General features: G+C 38.9%; 1 protein-coding gene across 1 annotated transcript in view; it reads right to left on the bottom strand.

Annotated features, from left to right (window-relative positions):
• Window positions 1-21,957, bottom strand: part of WWOX (WW domain containing oxidoreductase) — a 544,726-nt gene that overhangs the window by 144,186 nt on the left and 378,583 nt on the right. The window lies entirely within an intron of this gene.

Below are 21,957 nucleotides of genomic sequence, written 5' to 3'. Positions count from 1 at the left end.
TACACAGGAAGCAAAAACTGTTATAAATAGTTGATAGGTGAAACATCATTCTTTATAGTGCCAAAGACTGTAGGATATGGGGTAGACCAATTACTATACTGAGCAATGCAAAGTATTATCCGCTGGCTTTATTATAACAACAGGTTATCTGATTACAGCCTGTGTTTTCTGGCCTCAACACAGACTACACATTCTCCCACGCCACTGGTGGTACATTTTAGAAATCCATTAACAGCTAATTCACTCAGGAAACTTGAGATTTCTGTACTGAAGCATGAAAATTAACATTCCTTATGCAAACGTCCAGTTGGAGCAGCTGTGCTCAATGTTTTCTCAATAGAACCTTCCAAAAGAAAGGGAACACCTTTTCACTCTCATCTGAGCTTATACTAAAAATCCTCAATGCACCTGTCCTACAACAGATGCAGAAACTTAGCTATAGGGGAAGACATAAATGCAGAAGACTTCCCCCCCCCCCCCCGTTTTGTTTTTTGTTTTGCGGGTTTTTTGGTTGTTTTGTTTTTTTAAGCTTTAAAGTTAATGACAATGTTTCTGTCTTTATTGCTTCAGGCAAGAAGTAAAAATCTAAGCGGCTTGAGAAAATACAATATTTTTCAAACTCATTTGCTGGGTATGAAAAGCGGTATCCTGATTTCTCATTTCATTGGACTTTTTTCACTTCTTTGCTTGGTAGTTTAAATGTTTAACAGAAGGTTAATTTGTTGTCCTGTCTATTGGAAAGGTTAATTTTAAAAAGTGATTAGATGTTACTGGGGCTTTGAACCCCAGAAAGACTCCTTCTTGCAGATCCACATTGGTTGAAGTCTAGTGCTAGCATATTCCAACAGCAATCACGTAACACTGTTTTGGTATGTCAGGGTTCACAGACGTGGCATGAATTTCTACAAAATCCTCCGATACTGGTCAAGGAAGGCAAGTATCACAGCAAAGAAATGCAACTTCAGGACCAAAAAAGAGGTTCCTGCAAAATTTTGACCATAAAACAGAGGTTTGAAAAGTTACGGTCTGTGGGTTTGTGAAGGTCATTGGAGGGAAGGAAGACTCGTAACAGTAGTACCAAAAGAAGTAAATTCAAGATGGTATTTCTGAGCACTGCTTGGCATTACTTGAAGTAGCTTGCTTTTTACAATTGACTTAAATAGAAGTAACCCAAAGCCAGATTCTTGGGACAGTACCAATCTAAATGCCTTCATAATGTTACCTTTTCCCATAAGCTGTTACTTTACTTTCCCACAAGAATGGTATGTGAATACAAATGAAAGACAATGTGGTCCCGTCTTGAATGGGAAGTGAGCCGTGTCCTACAGTCATAATTAGGGAGGGCAGTGGCCCATGAAATCTTTTCATCAGGAGAAGATCCACACCATAAAAATATCTGCAATCCTGTGGTATATGGTGTACTGTTTTATAATCAATATTCATTCATAACACTCTATAAATGGGCATTTTGTAACCTGATGCTGAATTTGAACTGCACTTTGCTTAAAAAATGGTTTTGAGGGTAATCAAGGACAAAGGACAGAGTAGGAGTTTAGAGCTTCTCTACCAATATAAGCCAACATAACATGGATGACCAGCGAGAAGCTTTTCTGTTTACTTGAAGTGTACTGAAACCTTCAACTGGCCTTTACATGATGAAGTGTTAGAGAAGAGATCCAGCGTCTTTGAACTAAATTAGGTCAATATTATATGCAGGACAGGATTTTATGAGGGTAGGGGCAGAAAGCTGTCACTTTCTTTTAATTTCAATAAACCATACACAGCATCTTTTAAAAATTAACTAGCTCATAAAAGTTCATCAGTCCTGAATTGTAATTAATTTCTGTGTGCAGAAAGATCATTTGCCCATAGGTGTTGCTTACTCATTTAAATCAGAGCCACTGCAGCTACCTGACAATTCTATTAAAACAGTTCTTGATGAATCCTAGCTTTATTTAACAGCTTTAAACACTGAAGCATTAAAACAAAATGGTTATACCCATATACCAACACAGGTAAAATTGCTGCCTGCCATTCATTGACTAGGTGCTGAGGTAAAACAGTACGGGGGGAATTCCTGATCTCAGCTACGGCATAAAAATCTTCAAAGCCTGACACTAGCATAGAGACAAATTCACACACGGTGCCCTCATAACGGATGTCAAAAAAAAAAAGACAAATATACTATACATACACCTCAAAACAGGGGTGACAATACTTGTCTCTTCTTATCCAGGAGAACCATTTTTATCCATTATATACACTATTGTTCAATACCTCAGCTCAGCTAGAAAAGCAATTCTTCTGCCGTAATGACATAACCAATATTATTATATATCAAGCCTTTTAAGAAATCTACAGGAAAAAAAGGATTCCATTATTTCCCACAAGAAGCTGCTGCTATCTGTATTCAACAAGCTCCTATACAAGCTTCCCACGTTATGGGAAAGAGCGTGTGTTTTTTCAGCCACGATCATCTCCTGTTTACTCATAAAAAAATACAATGTGGCATATTGCTGAATTGTATGCCACCTGCAGCTTCAATACGCATTTTTTGCATGGCTGATAAAATGCATTTTTCTCTCCCTCCTAGAATATCTATATGCTCAGTGAACACAGGAGCGGTACCCCAAGTCCCAGCGGAGCAGTACCCGTGACCAGGAAAGCTTACACGCCTGGTGATAGTTTCTTAGCCCTCAGCAAAATACATTTTTACTATCACAGGAACAAGTTCTCCTAAACCCTGTGGAAAGTCAACATCTAAAATGCCAAGCCTTCAGATTCAGGGTTCAGATACCCATGCATGTAACTGGAGCCTCCAAACTTAAAAGTTCAAAGCTTTTGTATCTTTCCAAACCGGATCCAAGCAGGGCTCATTACATCTAAATAACAGTGTCTGCAGAAATTTCAGGAATAAATAGCGAGTTTGACCTTGACTTGATCTCTCAGTTTCCACTGCAGAGGAAGCTCTAAGCTTCATGTTGGCAGCGACAGGCTTCTCTCGTCTATGCTCTGGTCTTAATAAAGGCTTTTGTAAGCACATCCAAGAGGAAAAAAATTGTAATGTCTATAAGGAAATAAATACATTTCATTCAGTCTTCTATGAATTACAAATTAATAAAATAATACTACTCTTTTGTCATTTTAACATAGACTCTATAAAAAAAATTGATATTAAAAACACCAAGCCACTCGCTCCTTTCCCCCATTCATATGTCAAAAAAAATGCGAGGTAGCCAAGTCAAGCATTTGAAGTTTAAGAAATGTCACCCTTTGCCTTGCTACAATCTACCCTTTGTTTTGAATATGACATGCTTCCAGTGGGGTATAAACATATGGAAGGGTGTAATAGTAAAAATTAATTTTAACACAGATACTCAAGAATTAAGCTAGTATAGATGAGCATGAAGTCTGACCTTTCCCAACTTTTCAGTACTGGGGGTTTCAAATTAGAAATTATTTAATATAATACTATTTTTTAAAAATTCCTAGACAATGTTCTGAATTTAACGCACTTCAATATTCCATTGATGCTTTCTTTTGTTCTGTTCTTAAACATGGGCAATTTTGCTTCACTACCATCACCTTTATCTTTCTATCAATTCTGGTCAAAACATGTCTCGCAAAATCAAGGCCTTTCTCCTTGGCTCATTACAGGTAATGACAAGTTGCTCTCCGATAGCATTCTCAAAAGTTTCCTCTCCAGAGCAAGCAGATGATTTTAAAGTATCCACACAAATAATACTGTACCATAAATGTTGACTTTTCACATCAGGCTAGTTACAGGTTTAATAGGGACCTGCATTTATCCCAAGTGGCATCAGACTCACTGGTAAAATTATTGCAATATTGGGTCGTGAAAATACAGAAAAAATACTGACAACACAGAAAGAACCCTCTTCCCACCCAGTACAATATATAGATGTTGGTGAGTTTAATAAAGCTGTCTGATGCCTTTTGATGTGGCAAAAATAGGGTCTGTGAGTTTAAGAAGCAAAAATACCCATAAAATAGCACTAACCCACCAGCCTTAAAAAGTAAAAAGTTTTTGTCTATACTTGAACTCCTCTTCCCAGTGACCTCCTGCTACATAATGAGGCAGAGAATGCCCTGCAATATTGGAAGTATGTAAGAAATAGTTGACTTCGTACCCAAACAAGAAACTATAGGCTCAGCGCGCCTCCCCAGCTAAACAAAGGTAAGCTAATGGCCTCAAGTTGCGCCAGGGGAGGTTTAGATTGGATGTGAGGAAAAATGTCTTTACTGACAGAGTGGTTAAACATTGGAACAGGCTGCCCAGGGAAGTGGTTGAGTCACCATCCCTGGAGGTATTTAAAAGACATGTAGATGAGGTGCTTAGGGACATGGTTTAGTGGGCACGGTGGTGTTGGGTTGACGGTTGGACTTGATGATCTTAGAGATCTTTTCCAACCTTAATGATTCTATGATTCTAAAAATTCATATTGTAAAGCTCTTTCTGAAATTTGTTCTAAGCCCTAATTATTAGGGAAGAACAAATGCTAACAGAGGATTCTCCTCCCCATCACAAGATCGCATTGTGGAGGATGCAAATACGATATATGGCAGGAATAACAAATGCTTTATTTTCCAAGTGCTCTCCCATGATTTATGAAAGGTGTACCTCACTATGGGAAGATAATGCCATTTGAAATGGTCCATTTCATAAATCTATCCTCCTCGTCCCTAGCTGCATACAGGACTACTACAAGCTCCTGAATCCAATAATGTGTTCATCCTCTATTGACAAAAAAAGGACTTTGTTTGGAGTGAGGTAATGATGCAGTTATAGAGGAGCAGCGGCTAAAGCTCGGTCTCAGGGGCTTTCGTTGGCATAGCCATACAGCTGCAAAGGAGAGGAAACTAGTATAAACAGAAAGAAGAAATAATCAACACACACTACATCCCTGATGTCTTTTTAGTGCTAGTGGCATTAATTATAATGTGTGCCTAATCCTCTGCACTACCACATAACCAAATGTTTTGCCTGAATTTTCTCTTCATCCCCACAATAGATTTATCACTGGGAACCCAGCTATTTCATACTCATCTGTTCACCATCCCAGTATATCTGCTTGTTTATCTATCTGCAAGAATGCTTCCAGAAGATGTTTCTGTGCCAAATGCGGCGCTTGCTGTAGGCAGGGACTAATCATAAACGTAACTGAAATTCATTGTACTGTTTTTTTTTATGTTGCAAACAATGGCAGAGGGTAGACAGGAAAATACTATCCTCAATATTATGGAAAAGTTTTGAGCTGAGACTGGAAACCATTAGAAGCAATGCTTGGAGAATGGGAGTACAGGGAAATCAAGAGGCAAATATGAGATGAAAATGTTTCTGGGAGCATTTGACATGTAAATGCAGCCAACAGAAATATTTAAAAGGGTTTTATATTATTATTACTATTTAGGAAAGAGGAGCTGGAAGCCCCACAAGTTCCTCATTTCACTTTGGAAGAGTTGGTTGTCCTGCTCATTTTGCCATCTCTGACACTCTGAACAGTAGCAAAACAAATGCCATTAAAGAAAATTAGGCATATATCAGTCAATTTTAGATACCAACTCCGTTTTTGCTTTTGTTAAGGAGCTGGAAGCTCTACACTGGACTGGCAGTATGTTCACAGATTTCATGAGTAATTTTGGCAGACTTCTCATCCTACTGAAGTGAAATTTAGTGCTTTGACCAAATTTCACTCTGAGTGTTTGAGCAATGCCATTTTTCTACACTTCGCTACCCACAGTTTCAAAAGCTGATGAATGGCCTTTGTAGAACATGAAATTTCCATGGCTTTGGCAAGAACTTTACAAACTATATACACGTTTTGAACTGTCACTTTGAGATCTTAATTTACATACTTTGACTTGTGCATGAAAAGCAATTTCAAGGTCAGCTTCTGTGAAGAAATACTGGGTAACTCCATTAAAAGTCTACTGGCATTTTGCATATTTATTTTTCTTCCCTATAGTTTGCACGGGATCTCATAAATCAGGATAAACAAACATCAGAGGTCACATATAGAAATACGCTGTGCACACCTACACACAGCATGAAGGTATACTGCAAATACCAGATTACCTCAAAAGTAACAGCAAAGAAACATTGCTCCCTAAAATATATATTTACTTCTAGGGGTACAAGGTTGTGACCAAAGTCTGTTGGGAAGGATGGCAAAAAACTAAATCTACAGTCCTTGCACATTTGTGGAAGGCACATTCTCTGACGATACATGGAGACCTAACTGTGCCTGTAGCGCAAATTATGCAAAGAAAAATAAACCACCAAACATAAGAAATCATAAAACAACAACAAAAAACCCCACAAGATGTTTCCAGCCATCATCTCTCTCTAAAGAGGTAAGATTTTATCAGATTGTGAAAGTCTTATTGCAAACATTTACTAGATGATATTCTGAATTCTTCTGGAAACGCAATCAGGCTGTATTGCCTTATCAACACAACTCATCATCTCCAGGACTGCTGCCTTTGCTGTTCACTTTTAATCCTTTCAGAACCATATCACACTTGGAAGCAAGGGAAAAACCCAAAACTCATTACAGTCATGAGTTTTTATGTCACACCTGAGGCTACAGATTGCAGGAGTGGAACTCTAAAACACAGTAGAGCTGCATTTAGCGGCATTGCTAAAACAATGAACATGAGAGCACCAAAACTAATTAATTTAGACAGTAAAGATGACTGCTTTGCACCAAGATAGGTGACACAAACTGTAAAAGACCATCCTGTGCTGCCAGATAACTCTAGGCAAAATGGCTGCTACCTTACTATCCTATTTTACCATTTTGTTTTTTTCTTTAAGGCTGCAGCCATGCGTACAATATGGGATAGGAATACTGTATTTAGGGAACTGTTAAAAATCACTCCATTTTGAACTTGATTTTTGCAAGTGGATCTGTACAAAAATGAGCCTGACATTTGTTGGAGCACCAACAGTATAGAGCCGTTATTACATTTAATTGTAGAAGATAGGTCCTGAAACTGAAACACTGCATCAAAAGACTTTTCATATAATGCTATGATAATACAGAAATGAAAAAATATGGTCTTTGGCTTTGCTGAAGCATATAAATCCCTTGGTCAATTGTGTGCATGGAGGTTTGTAAACTTGATGGCTCTAAAAAAAAAAAAAAAATCAAAACACCCCAAACCCAAAACCTTTTAATTGTTGTGTTAAAACCTGCTTTTTCAGGAGGAATCATGGTGGGTTTTTTTTAGTTTCTGGCTCAAATTACCAGCATTTGAGATGTCAGGAAAGGACTCTGTTGAGTATCAATGTAGAAGTCTTAAAAACTTCACTTACTGGAAAACATTACAGCCCACTCCTGATGCCTTCCCCTGTTGTGGAAGGCAGGAAGGAGCAATAACTTTGGTGTCTATGGACACTAATGGAGATCTATGTGTACTCATTTCACAAGAAATAATCTCCCATTATGAACTACAGGCCAAAGTCAGGCCTATCAAACCATACTCCTTCGCGTATGGTTGTAAGCTTTGATGGGACAACGCTCCTAGTTTCCCTATGTCTCATAAACTGAGTAGACTTTGATACACACACTGCCTTAATCATCCTGACTGACAAACTCCAGGCCTTAAAGAGTGACTTGATGTTCACAGTGATCAGATTTCTTCCTAATATGAATTAGGACAGATATCTACCAATAGGTTTATGGCCCCAAGGAGCAATGGTGGGGATAAGAGGCATATTACATACTACTACAGGACAGTAGTCTATCACTACAAATAACTCTCCATCATCCAAATTACTGTGCTCCAGTAAACGTTCTGTCTCCTTTTTGACCGAGTCAAGGCGAAGAAAGGCTAGCCCATGACTTGGCACAGAACAAGGCATGAGAGAATGAGCAAGTTGAGGATCAATACAAACCAAATAGAGGTGACATTAATTGCTTGGAGCATTAATAGATCATGTGAGAGAGTAGAAACTAGCTTAGTTTTGAAAACCAAGGGTGTTTGCCTGCCTTTTGTGATCCATTTTTGCTAGAACAGCCACAAATGTCACTTTTGTCTGTCAAGCTCTGCACAGCCTAAGACCAGACTCCGACAGAGAAACGGCATCAGAAGGATTCCCTGGGGTGTTCTGCAGAGGGTGAATGCAGCGTTAGGCACCCCAGGGTGCAAGAGATGAGTTAGTTGTATCGCATTTTTGTTCCTTCATTTTTAATACTTGGCAGCGTGCTCAGTGCCTCTTGATGGGTTCATTGTAGTTATTCTAAGCTAAAAAAACCAACCACCAAACCCATCCAAGTCTAAATACATAAAACTTCAGTATTAAAAGCTTATTTTTCCAGGGCTACTCTTGATCTTTTACTCAGGATGAATCACACAGACTACAGCTTCAATATTTTTCTTTCAAGAAGATCAGTGATTGCTAGACACTTCATAATTCTGGAGGAATAATTAAAAAAAAAGAAAACTTCTATAGGAAAGTTCTGTGCTGGCAAGACCAAACTTGGAGCCTCAGCACTTGTAAATGACCTCTGAGAGCCCCCTGTAGTTGTTGACTGGTAAAGACTGAAGTAGTTTTGTTATTCTTACTGCAAACATTTACCTTCTGAACCCTCTTGCTAATGAAATCAGCTGGCAGCGCTTTAGTCAAGTTTAGCTAGCAAAGGGTAGGCTCTGTGCAGCCATGCTGCTTGGGCCCCAGCTCACCTCCTCTCTACCATGGTAGTATATTTATTTTAACATTTGACAGTATCTATCAGACTTTAGAGAGCTTGTTTAATGATCTTTTCCAAAACCTTCCATTCTTTTCTTTAGTTTCCGACTTTCTCTCCCTTTTTCTTTTTAAAATAAATTCCGGTTATAAAAACAAAGCCAGCAGAAGGGAAAATATTCAGTACCTAGAAACTGAAAATTTGAGTATTGGCGTTTTATGGGGCACCGGAGCCTCCTAAAATACAGAACTGCTAGAAAACTTAAATGCTGAGGACAAAAAAGTTCACTCAGTGGCTATGGAAATACACTACGGTTTTGAATAGCTTTGAAGAAGAATTTAAATACTTGTGTTTCAATTTATGGTCTTAAAATGCCTGAAAAACACATTCCTACTTTTTAAATGGATTTTTTTAAGGGAGTCTTAAATATACTTTGATTATTTCCATTCTTGACATTATGCCTACTCAGGTATTTTGTACAGCAATTTGAAAGCAGAAAGGCAATTCCTAGCAATACCAACAGGTATATATTGATTTAACAAACACCTCCTCTTAAAGATGCACTTTCTTCTTCCCATGGAAAAGAAAATGTGAATTTAAACTGAATAAAGCCAAAAGCTAAAACACATTGTCTATAATGATTTCTTTGATGGAGAAAGCTCAGGTTCAAGTTCATTATCTTGGTATTTTCAGAGGAGCTTGCCTGCAGCTCTTAGGAACAACATTTAACTGAATTTTGTATGTGAACATTAAAGAAACAGTAATGCACAGGTATAAAATAAGTGATCAAACTGAAAGTGTACAGCTTTCTTCCTGTTAGCCTACACTGTTATTATCTTTTCAGAAGATGTCAAAACCTTTTCTCAGGAATTCTCATTTTTCATACATTTTGGAAGTAGGTACAATTACTTTAACAGCCTTCTATAGCACTAAGATGTCTGTAGCAAAACCAGTTATTTACTTCAAAGCAAGAAGATTTTGAAGGCAGAAAGAAATGGCAGGCAGAAACAGAGGTCCAGAGACACTGCTACTGAACTTCTGGGTTTAATGAAACACAAATATAAAGAATATTTTATGTAAATATGTATATACAAAGGACTACCTGCATTTGTAGGCATAGAGACTGTATAACCAGAGGCCAGAGTGATTAGCATTCTCTTTTCAATTCCTGACTGGAGATTTAGTGTAAAACACAAACTGGAATGCACATACCTACAGTCATTACGTTATTTCATCCAAGTCTGAATACCGACTCAATTTTAAGCACGTGCCCCTGATCTCTTAAAACTAGGACTTGCATGAAAAATAGCCTGAAGTACAAGCCTTGCAATACCCAGGAGAACACATGCACCAACATATATTCCCCACACACGCAGTGCAGGCTCAGTGTGAAATGTGGTGAAAGGTATTTTGGGGGAAAAAAGGTACGGTACTGTAAAGAGAACTACATTTGAAGGCACACAACTCACAAAGGACCATAGAAATCTGCTTGGAAATTGGACACAAAAGTCATCATAGCCCTGCGGCTGCCATAATTTATGTTTCAAACATTTATGTGCATCCTCCCCTTTTCCTCCTCCTTCCCCTCCTGCTCTTAAATTTTTCAGCTCTTCAAGAAAACAAAAACACCCGTGTTGCAGTCGTCCCTCCCGGAGTCATAGCAGCACAGCTAAGAGCACAACAATCTTCCAGTCTAAAACTGTACTTTCAAGGGTTTTTAAAACAAATAAAAACAAGCAAGGGAAGACAAAAAAGTTTGTTCCAGGCTCAAATTCAAAACATTTTATGAGTCAAAGTTTTATGTTGGCAAAGGTTAAAGTGGCAGAACAGAGTCCTGCAAGCAAAGAACAGCGTCATTTGCACCAAGGACTGCAGTGGCCAGAGAGTGGGGGATGTTCAGGTGCTGCAATGTATTTGTATTTATTTTCCTTTAGCAGAATGGGAACAGATACACCTGGGCTTGGCTGGTGCAAGTAAAGCATGCATCTCCCCACACTGGTCCTGCAGAATTTGTGTCCCTGTTTCTGACTAGCAGGGCCACTAGGTCCCAGATCCCCTCCTGGGTCTGACCGAGCTGTCTCAAATCCAGATTTTCCTCTCAGAACTGCACCGCTGTTTTGATTACTGACACATGCTTTGTAGATGTGCATTGTGATTTGAAGAAGTAAAAAAGCCCCCACATGGTTGTGTTAAACTGGAGTAAGAGGAAACGCAAAAAAGGCGACAAATTGTATAATCATGCAGAGGCTTAGAAAAATGAACCTATTTCATAGAGGTTTACAGCACTTTTTTTTTTTAATGACTGAGCTGTACATAGATACATGTCTGCATGTCAGTTGTGCAAGAAACACCAATATGGTGGTACTTATTCTAAATTTTTTTACTTAAACATCGTTGACTGATTTTACTCAAAGGTAATTGCATTATATAATTTGCTGTGGCCTTTTTACAAGTTGAACATCAACTCAAACAATGTTATCTAGTCTGATCACTCTCAACTGGTTTCTAAGATACTGAAATAGATAGGATAATTAAAATAACACACCTGTATCTATGATAATTTGTGTCCCCAATGTTTAGGCCCCTTATCTTCTATGATATATTTACAGCATTTTTCCATCTCAATACCATTGTAATTACTTAGTGAACAGAGACATTCCCTTTCACAGCAAAACACACTTTTACAGTGTTTTACTGCAGCTAAGAAAGGAAATATATATAAAAATCTTGGACACAAATCTTAATTAAGCTTAACCATAGCCTAATAACAAAGCAAGCAAAGTGGAAAATGTATATCCTGGCATCCCACTGTGCACTGCCACACTTTTTATTAAGCAGCAGCCGTATTTTGTTAGGATTGTAGAAGAGGCTTCAGCTCCACGCGCTAACGTGCGTAATAACCTATGAATCAGGAATATTCTTGTAGGATACTGCAGTCAAGAATCTAATTGATAATTGGACACAAAGTTAGCTTGAAAGTTATTTTTTTCTCCTTTGCTTCGGTGTTCAGGGTTCAGCTTCTAGTGACACCCGCCAGGTCAGGAGTAATCAAGTTTCTAACCTTCATGCTCCAGGGAGACGGCTGCCATACAGCCAAATACAGAGAAATAAACCTGAGGAGAACACTTCTGAGGGACGCCAAGCTGCTAGGCTGCAGCAGCACCGACTTCCCTGGTGTAAAGCCTTCCAGCGTCAAAACATGGCTTTGGAGGAAAAGACAACAGCTTCTTAACCCGCCAGTACAAGTGCAATATTACTATCGCAAGTAAGTCAGATTTGCATATTTCCAGACAAAAATAGTCTAAGGAAGGTGGAATATTTTCTTGTGAAGCAGATACCAGAATTACATTTGCTCCCGGAGAATTGTTTTTTCAAAACCAGGAGCTGCTACAGGGGGCTCTCACTGCCCCATACCTGTGTACACAAAAGCCGAACACCTCTGCGCCGAATGACTGGCTACACCCCGGCAGGCCCGGCCCCAACCCGGCGGGCAGCTCTGCGTGCACCACCCCAGACGCTAATCGCCCCGTACCGCTGTCAGGTGGGGCACGCTCCTATAATCACACCACAGGAGCAACAGCCTAGCAGGGCCAGCATTCAGGCGATGGGAACGTGCCTTCTACACCGTGCTCTCAAAGGCCTCCGCTAAACATGGAGGCCACCCCCCTGGAAAGACTCAGCAACGTTGAAATGAAGTATACGTGGTGTGGTAGGATGGGAGCTCAACACCTACAACACCACTCAGAGGTGCCACTAAGGCATCGGGGAACAGTTTTGTCTTCCGTCTAGAAAACATGCAGCTGCTAAAACCATTAGCTCTCACTCCAGCGATGGAGAGTCTCAGTGTAGGAGTACAGTGACAGTCAGTGTAGCAGTGATAAGAAAGGTCAAACAAATATAAGTGTCACATAAGAATTTGGGAACACAGCTTACGGTTCTAAGACGCAGCTACAAGGAATGATTAAGATAAAAATATTTAACAGATTTGTACGGTACTAGATTTTGCTAAAGGGATAGTAGAAATCGGAGTGTGAAAAGATGCTTTACAGAACTGAATACACACTAAGCATTGCAAACGCTGCTGACAACTAAGTCGCTCCTAGCAAGATCAGAACAGAGGTTTATTCTTCCTTTATCAGATTTGCCTTCCAAGTCTCCTTAGAGCAAAAGCACCAACACATACACACAGAAGGCGCATCTTTAAAACCTAGGTCTCTTCACTAGGCTCTCCTCTGGGGAAAAAAAAAGGGGGGGGAGGGTTTTTTTTTTTTAAAACAGATATTCTTCTGTTCCTATGCCTTAGAAAGAGAAGGTTTGTCACACAGGCTTTTCCTCAACCCCTGAAGGTGAACACTGGATATGGTCATGCTTTCTCCATTTAGGGCATAAAGCTGAAATACACCTGTATCTGCCTGCCACCCCCTGCCAGAAGAAAGGGGGTGGGAGGGGTGGAATCAAGATGCAAACACTAACTCTCTTTTTTTTTAGATAATCCTTTAGTACTTAGCTAGACTGAATTGTTTGATACTAAACCAGACATATTTTATTCAGTCTATCAACTCTGCAAAGTGAAAAAGTGGAGAATTCATAATTTACATAAATACTTATTTAAGGCTGTTTCTCAAACTTCTAATTCTATCTAAACCTTGATAAGTACTTCCAAACTTTTCTGAAATTGAAATGGCAAGAATTAAACTAGAACTCTCAGCAACCGTGTTAATCACTGAAGAAAAGCAGTAAAACAAATGAGGCTTTTTTTGCCTCCTGTATGTATACATTTTGACACAGCAGATTTCTGTAAATATCTGTTCAAAAAGCAGCGTTTCTCCTGCAGAGCTAAATATCCTCACTATACGGTTTAAAAAAAAAATCCTTGCTTTTTTTTTTTAAAACAAGAGAACATAGTCTTCAAAAATTATCGAAATGCTTTATTACCCCTCTGCTAAACAGGGTTAAGTGGAGATAAATGCAAAATTTGGCTGGAAACAGGGACTATTTGCCAAGTTGTAGTGATCACTAATCAGATTTAGAAATCTGGATGAAAACAAGAGAGGAAAGAAAGAAGGAAAGGGATACGAGGAGGAGAACTTGAATGAGACTGAGAGCAGGTATGAAGAAAAACTTCTCTCCCACAATTAAATAACAACAACAACATAAAACAAAAGTAAAACATGTTCACTATAACCGAGGACAACGCTAACATGGTTTGAAAGTCAGTAAAGAGTAATTGTACGTACTTTTGTTTCTATGTTCCACTAGGATTTCTCTGAGTGCTAGAAGCTGCTCACTGGTTTTGCATAATAAAGCCAATCTGAGATCAGACACAACAAAACTGCATTATTCCCACATGTATTTCAGTAAAGAAGTCAGAAAGTGCTTTTTGGAATTACTACCACGATCAGCACAGAAGAATTTACAGGCATAATAAAGCTAAGAGAAAGCATCACCGACACCATCTCTCCTTCATTTTCTTCCTAGAACACCTAACTTTCAAAGGAGGAATCACGAAGATTAGTGGGATGGAGCCCCGATTGGAACCAAGACTTTTATCACATCATTTATAATTCTATCAGATTTGCTGAATTCTTGAAATACGGTTGATACGCACTAAAAGGAAGAGAGATAAATAAGCTGAGTGTGCTCCAAGGAAAATTGCATATAGTTTTTCAAGGCCAAGTTAAAATTTACTTATGCAGCAGATGCCCAAGGGGTCTTTTGGTGTTAAGAGCTACCTGGGACAGGAACTGCTCAAAACCTTCTTAAAATCATGCACAAAACCTTCCTGTTACCTAATCTTACCACAGTATCCGTAGCAAAATAACTGCCTCCATATTTACCCCTAGCCTACCTCACAATACTCAGGGTTTTTTGTTTTGTGTTTTTATTATAACAAGAAAAGACACAAAACCACAATCTCTGCCTTGAGTTATTTATGAAGTCTTCAACTGTCTGAAGTGTTTTATTATTTTTAATATATATTAATATATATATTTAATATATACTTTGGCTCCGGATAATAAAGGGATATTTCCTATCATGGGAAAGACAGAATTTCTTTCTTTAATCTCAGCCTATTGAAGCAAGCGATGTCACCTTAAAGTGTCAGGTGGAATTTGTTTCACTAAGCTAACAATGCTCATTTCCTTACCCTGTTGTTCCTTTAAGCTTTGAGTCTACACACAGATGTGTCTGAAATGTAGTTCATTTTAAACATAAGGAGGGAAGGGAAGAGGAGGAATAGACAAACTTATCTCACCAGAAAATCTGTACAGAAGCATGCGTCCCTGAAGAAGAAAGGTTTTATGCTTATAATTTCATTCAATATTTCTTTTCAAACATTTGAATAATGGGCTTTACAGAACATCTTTTTGATACTAACTGAACTTTATAACTAATAAAACGTCCTTACTGAGCTTTGTTACTTACATCTAGAATCCACAAAGTGTCTTTTACAAATAATAACCATAGCTAATTATACATAATAAATAACCTCGCTTTCAAGCCTCCCCATATATCATTTTGCTAAATATTAATCACAGCTTTAAGCTGTCTAACAAGCTCCTAAAAGCATGACATTACCACAGAGATCCCCCACTCTAAAGAGTCTCAAACTATACATCAAAATCCCTTTCATAAAAAGCACTGATTAAAACTTCCTGGCACGGGCTTTTGTTTGTTCGCGTGTTGGTTCTCCCTTTTCCCAGGCAACTGAGCCATTACACACCAGCTCACCTTCGGCAGGGTGGGAGCGTTATCAGCCTCTCAGTACCTGCTACCAAGAGCCTGACGTGGGACGGCCGAGTCTAGGTAGGCAGAAGGAGCTACACTAACTCGGATCTCCTCTTTCTTAATTAGGACTTGAAACAATAGGTGGGGAAAAATTCAGGACCAACGGCTATTATGTATTAGCTTTCATTTCTGTGCATTGATTGAGCTTATGTTGTTTTATGTGTGCGATGAAAGGGCAAATCAAAACCCATTTCTCTTTCTTGTCAAGTCTCTTTCTCTTTTTCAACTATTTATCTTCGTGTTGTATTGCAGCAACAGATGGCACATTAAAAATGAATTCACTTTTTGGGAACTGTATACTGTGCGGCTTATTCTTACCATTGAAAATGACGATGTAATTAAATTTCTTTTGAAAGGTACCTATAAAATACAGTAACATAATGCCCACTTAAGGAACAAGACATTTTATAACAGAAGCATTTGGGGAAGAACACAAGTCTTCCTGGCACAGGAACTCTTTTTGGCCTGAATGTTTTCATATTTTAACTCAATTGCTGGCCTAGTTAAAAAATGCGTGTGTGCATATATATATATACACGTACAGATATATCACTCGGCTTATTTCCCTCTCCGATTTTCACAGAGGAACTGATTTCAAGTGTTTTCTACATTAGTTTCTCCTGGCACGTTTACAAACAACTCTCTCAGTAGGACTCACTAGATAATATTAGCATTCTTTAAATAATAGCTCCCAATACATTCAAATAAATAATGTCATTGTCAGCAAGCACTGTATAGTGGGTCAGTTTACATGCAACACTATCAATGTACACTTAGCAAGGTGCTTAGGAAAAATAACCTCCCAGTCACATGACAAACTGTTTACAGTTGTAGGCTCACAACATTTTAAGCCCTACTCAGGGGATCGCATTTGACGAGCAACAAACCAGGATAACACACAGGTAACAAACTTTCCTCACCAGCATTAATTTGCCACAAATAGAAAACAATAGGTTAAATTCCGTCAAAGCAGAGTCCCTAATTTGGTGGCAATTAATCAGCTCAGATAGGAGAATCATCTGAATATCAGCTTTACAGACCCAGAATAAACAGCAGCACGAAATACATTCCTTTCCTATGATCAACGGCACCCAACAATTACAGCAATAGTCATTAGCAGTCCGCAGGAAAAAGGAAAGTGTGTGTGTAGGAGGAGGGACAGCTCATACTGAAGCTGTCTTTTTATTAATCATCATTACAGGATGGGAAAGAAGAAATATTAAATTTCCATTCTTATAAAATTTAGTCATTATTTTTCAAACTTGGTTACCTGCTTTCAGATCCTGAAATCTCTTCTGGATACTTGAGTGAAAAAAGAAACCGAACAACAAAACAACCCAACACAAAACACCCCAACCCCCCACACACTCTTCAGCAGAGCATTAACCCACAAATCATGGAAAAACCAGCATTATGGAATCACACGATGAGATAGTGTCTGATAAGTAATATGTATCTCAGGACAAAGTTTCAGTTATACAACCTTTATTTTCTCTGTTTTCCTACTGTAGCCCCACTTTGCTACTTTAGGCTTTCTAAAAGATTAAAAAAAAAAATCTGGGGGAATTTACCCTTTAATTGAAAAAAACTAAAAAAAAATCAAACATCACAGCATCTTCACTTTTTCTTTAGGCCAAGAATGCCAAAACTAGACACTACCTTCACCTACCTTAAAATATTCCATTAAGAAGGACAGAGCTAGTCATCCCTGAAAAGAGGGAATGGATGGGTTTCCCTCCACCAAGGGGGTTAAAAAAAAAAACAAACCCCAAACTACATATATATATATATATATGCTTCCCAGTCTTTAGAATATTGCAATATGAGTTTCAGGGATTTTTTTTTAAAGCGCTGTTGTTAGAAATTTACTGTGCCTACGTGAAAGATGATATTTAAGCTGTTGTAACTTGGCCCAGTCAAAAGCAATTTGCAGGAGGACACTGAGAGCCAAATATATACATACAAGGGACAGGTCTGCTAACATGTTAAAACACACTCACACACAGAGCTTGACAGTTCCTTTCTCAAAATAAATAAATTTGAAAGTAAATACATTGCCCTGTTGAGCCAGGCCCCATTTAGCATCTCCGCCGTCCCTCCTCCCACTCCAGTGTGTCAAGGATGTTTTCATCCCCTTGTTTGTCTGTCTCCCCTAATCAGGACTCTGTTGTTGTACTGAGCAAGTCGGGGCATTTAGTGAAAATCAAGATGGATTTAGTTTGGAATTAAGTAGATTCCCATGACAGGAAATATTAAGAGATGATGGATGTCTGACAAATATTTAAATTAAAAAAAGTCTACTCCCATTTCAGAAGGCAGTCTGCAAAGCTAGATTTATGAAGCTGAACTTTAAACTAAAAGGAACATATTTTTCCAGGCTTTATGTATTAGCAATATTGCATTTAATTTAGAGATTAAATAAACACTGTAGTTTGAGGCAGCCCCTGAGAGCTGAAATGCTGCATGTAGGCAGGCTTACTAGTTTTGAAGCTATGAAATATGTCTCCTGTTTTGACACTATTGTAATAGCATAGTTGTTCACTTTCCTTGTTTCCATGGGGTTTATGGTCCATAAAGTTTAATAACAATCTTAACAGCTGAATAGTGAGCACACATCTCTGGGAGGCCGCTATATGAAACAGGATCTGAATTTTATCCATGTAATTTTTAGTGGCAGCATATGTCCTTTTCTCACCACTGTCCACGTATACCCACACCATTAAAGAATGCACCAAACAACACCGACTCACCTTGGAAAAGAGGTCACATCCCCTCTCAGTCTCCAGGAGCTGAGTAAACAGCACTTAAAAAACCAGTTTGGGTTGTGAAATTGTTGAATTTCAGAAAAATTAAAGAAAAAGTTTGATCAGTAGGTCCCATAGGAAAAACATCCAGGGGCACCCACAAACAGCAGTGGCTTTCTTCCATCTGAGTTGGTACCAAAAAAAATAGTGCCTTGGGTTCAAGAAGACCTTCCGCTCTTACAGGTGAAGACCTTCCTCTTCACTCACCCTTTTCTCCAGTCTCACATGATGAGGCAGGAGCACTTCAGTTCCTAGCAAAATTAGCCCCCAGCTTGCACCTTGACTAATTACTTTCAGAAAAAGTAAATGAAAAAAGGCTTAATTTGGTGGCAAAGAAATGAAGCGGGTACCCCCAAAAGAAAACAAAAACTGAAGTTACCACATTCAAGCCTGCAAGCATCTTTTTCAGAAAGTCATAGGCCCATGTTTTTAAAGAGTATCTTAAGTTTTTCTGAATCTTTAGGTTGTGAAATAATCGACTGTAAGAACATTTTTATTCCAATAAGTTAGCCCCTCTGGTAGCATTATGTATAGGTTGCTGTGTTACTTATCATCTGAGGCTGTGTAGCTTGAAGTCTCTATTCCCTGGACTCTCTAGACCATAACCAGAGCCCCCTAGGTTCTATTGTATATGGGATGAGTTATTTGACAACCTGGCAAAGTAGATACCTAGCTGGCCAACTTGGCAACAAAACCTACTTTTAAGGTGTCCTGAAGTGAACTGCCTTCATTATAATACTAAAAAACACACCCACAGGTCAAGAAGACCCTTGCCCAGGTGAAGACCCTTCCCCTGTGCAAGCGTAGTAACAGAAGAGAATGACATAACCGATATTATAATTATATGTAAATCACTAACCAATCATTGTAACTGGGAGTCTACTACCTTATAATTTTTGTGTATAAATGATGTATAAACTGTGATCTAGCCATAGGTGTGCTTGATTTGTGGAATGCCACCTTGCACCCAGCACCATAATAAAGAATGCCTGCTTTCTAAAACTCCAAAATTGAGTCTTAGAGAGTTCATCATCTGCCGATTTACAGTAACAATGTCTGGTTTTACCTTCAGAGGTAGCCCAAAGCAGATGGAAAGAAGGCTAAACAAACCACAGAAAGTTCTTCATCAGACAGCAAGTTCCCGAAAACACTGCAACACACCCCAAACCTCCATCACCCTCCCACTCCAGCCTCCATATGGCTCATCTTTGGCTACTGCCTCCTTCCTCACTACCAAGAAAAAAACAACAGCTAGAAAAGCTGACAAACCTGAGAGCACCTAAACTAATGTGGGGGATTCACCTGCATCTCATCTGGCATTAGGCTCAGCAGATTACCCACAGGTGAGCAGCTCTGCTTGCTTTGCCTGGCTTTGACCTTGGCTTGTTTGCGTTATGACCCAAGTGTAGGGGATCTGCTTTACAGACTGGGTTCTTTCCAGTACGTGGAAGGCAGTGCAACTGATTTGTGATCAGGATTAGAAAGTAAAATTTGCACAGAAATCTTGTAACATTGGTTAAAATTTAACTGAGATGTCTTTTTATACAGCCTGCTGGAAAATTTTAAGTTATATCAATAAGTGATAAAAGGAACACTCCTAAGAAGAGAAAGCACCTTCTCCCCTTGGCTTTGACTTTAATTTTGAGTAATTTGTGACTGCCTTGGACTAGAGTCCCAAATCTTGAAGAGCTATGTTGGTTTAAACCAACAAAAGACAAGGCCCTCTGTCTACTGATAATTCTGCTCCACCACCTATTCCACCATTTCCATGATTTTTTAGGGGTCTTTTTAAAAATAGAAGTAAAAGGGAGCATTCAACTTTCAAACCTGGATTTACATAACTATTTGTAAGGAGGAACTCTATAAAAGTACAGAATATCAAATGACTTCCCCCTTTTTAAATAATTGAATAAATTTCAACTTGATTGTGCCTCCTTAACATTTCACTAGATCGTTTTTTTTCAATGAATTTGACACATCAAGTAATATCAGAGTAAATCTACCTAAAATATTTACAATTACTTGCAAGATATTTTCACATGAACCAGTAAATTGAAACTTCCTCTCAGAGGAGAGACATAAAAAAGTCATTTTTATGGTGGTTATTGTAATTTTAATAGGCAATTTCATAGGTACACAGAAGTGCTTGATCTCCATTCACTACTGTATAACAGGCTGTGCTGGATATCTAATGGAATCACATGGATTTGTATACAAAATGAACAAGAATTATAAATGGCTCCTTCTGTGATTTAAACTATACAGTTTTATGTACCTCAGCTACAGTGCCTAAGAAGAAAACACAACACACATTTATATCGTACAAATAGACAGCCTACTTCCTTTGGGAATGAAGTTTTAAGAAGAAAATGCTTCAGGTTGGCATTAAAGCAGATGTTCAGCAGAAGGAGCTGTGCACACATTTTCGGAGCAGTCTCCATCGAAGCTGGTTCATTGAAATGTATGCATGCTCAAAAGATCTGAAATTTGTGTGGGCAACTGACACTTTCATGACTGGAGTAGATTAATAGAGTAATAGATTTAAAGGCTAGAAGGGATCATTATGAACATCTAGTATGACCTTCTGTTTAACAGAATTTAGCCAAGGGATTCCTGCATCAAGCCCATGGCTCATAACTTCTAGTTGAGCTACAACCAATATCTTTTAGAAAGACATTCAATCTTGATTTAAAGACTTCAAGTGATGGAGAAGTCACTACATTCCTAGGCAAGTTGTTACAGTGCTTAATTACACTGTTTCTTTTTTCTTTTTTTTTTTTTTTTTTAAAAGGGTCTTACTACTACAATTTGTCTAGTTTCAGTCCAGTCATTGGTCTCACTATATGCCCTCCTACTAGATTAAAAGTCCTTTTCTAGCAGAAGTTTTCTCCAAATGTTGGTGCTTATGGGTTTGAAACAAGGGATATCTTAATCTTTTCTTCATGAAGATGGTGCTTCTTAATTCTTTTGCTATTGGATAAAAGTTCTCATCATTCTTATATGTCTTTTCTGAAATCTCTAAAATCTTTACATGCAAACACCAACACTAGTACCAATAGTCAAATAATGTTTAATTTATAGGGGTAATAACATTAATAATACTGCAAGGATCCCTCTTGGAGAAGAAAAAAAGCCTGTTAGCCATTTGGTCTTTCTGGGTGAGGAATTGGTTAGATGGTCGCATCCAGAGGGTAGTGGTCAATGGCTCAATGTCCAGATGGGGATTGGTGACAAGTGGCATCCCACAGGGGTCTGTATTGGCACCGGAACTGTTTAACATCTTCATCAATGACACAGACAGTGGGATCGAGTGCACCCTCAGCAAGTTTGCAGATGACACCAAGCTGAGTGGTGCAGTCAACATGCCAGAGGGATGGGATGCCATCCAGAGGGACCTGGACAAGCTCGAGAAGTGGGCCTGTGTGAACCTCATGAGGTTTAACAAGGCCAAGTGAGAGGTCCTGCACCTGGGTCGGGGCAACCCCCAATATCGATACAGGCTGGGGGATGAAGGGATTGAGAGCAGCCCTGCCGAGAAGGACTTGGGGGTACTGGGGGATGAAAAGCTGGACGTGAGCCAGCAATGTGCGCTCACAGCCCAGAAGGCCAGTCGTATCCTGGGCTGCATCAAAAGAAGCGTGGCCAGCAGG

Source organism: Pygoscelis adeliae, unplaced genomic scaffold (assembly GCF_000699105.1).
Source record: "Pygoscelis adeliae isolate BGI_AS28 unplaced genomic scaffold, ASM69910v1 Scaffold18, whole genome shotgun sequence".
NCBI lineage: Eukaryota > Metazoa > Chordata > Aves > Sphenisciformes > Spheniscidae > Pygoscelis > Pygoscelis adeliae.
This window is presented reverse-complemented; position numbering and strand designations above follow the sequence as displayed.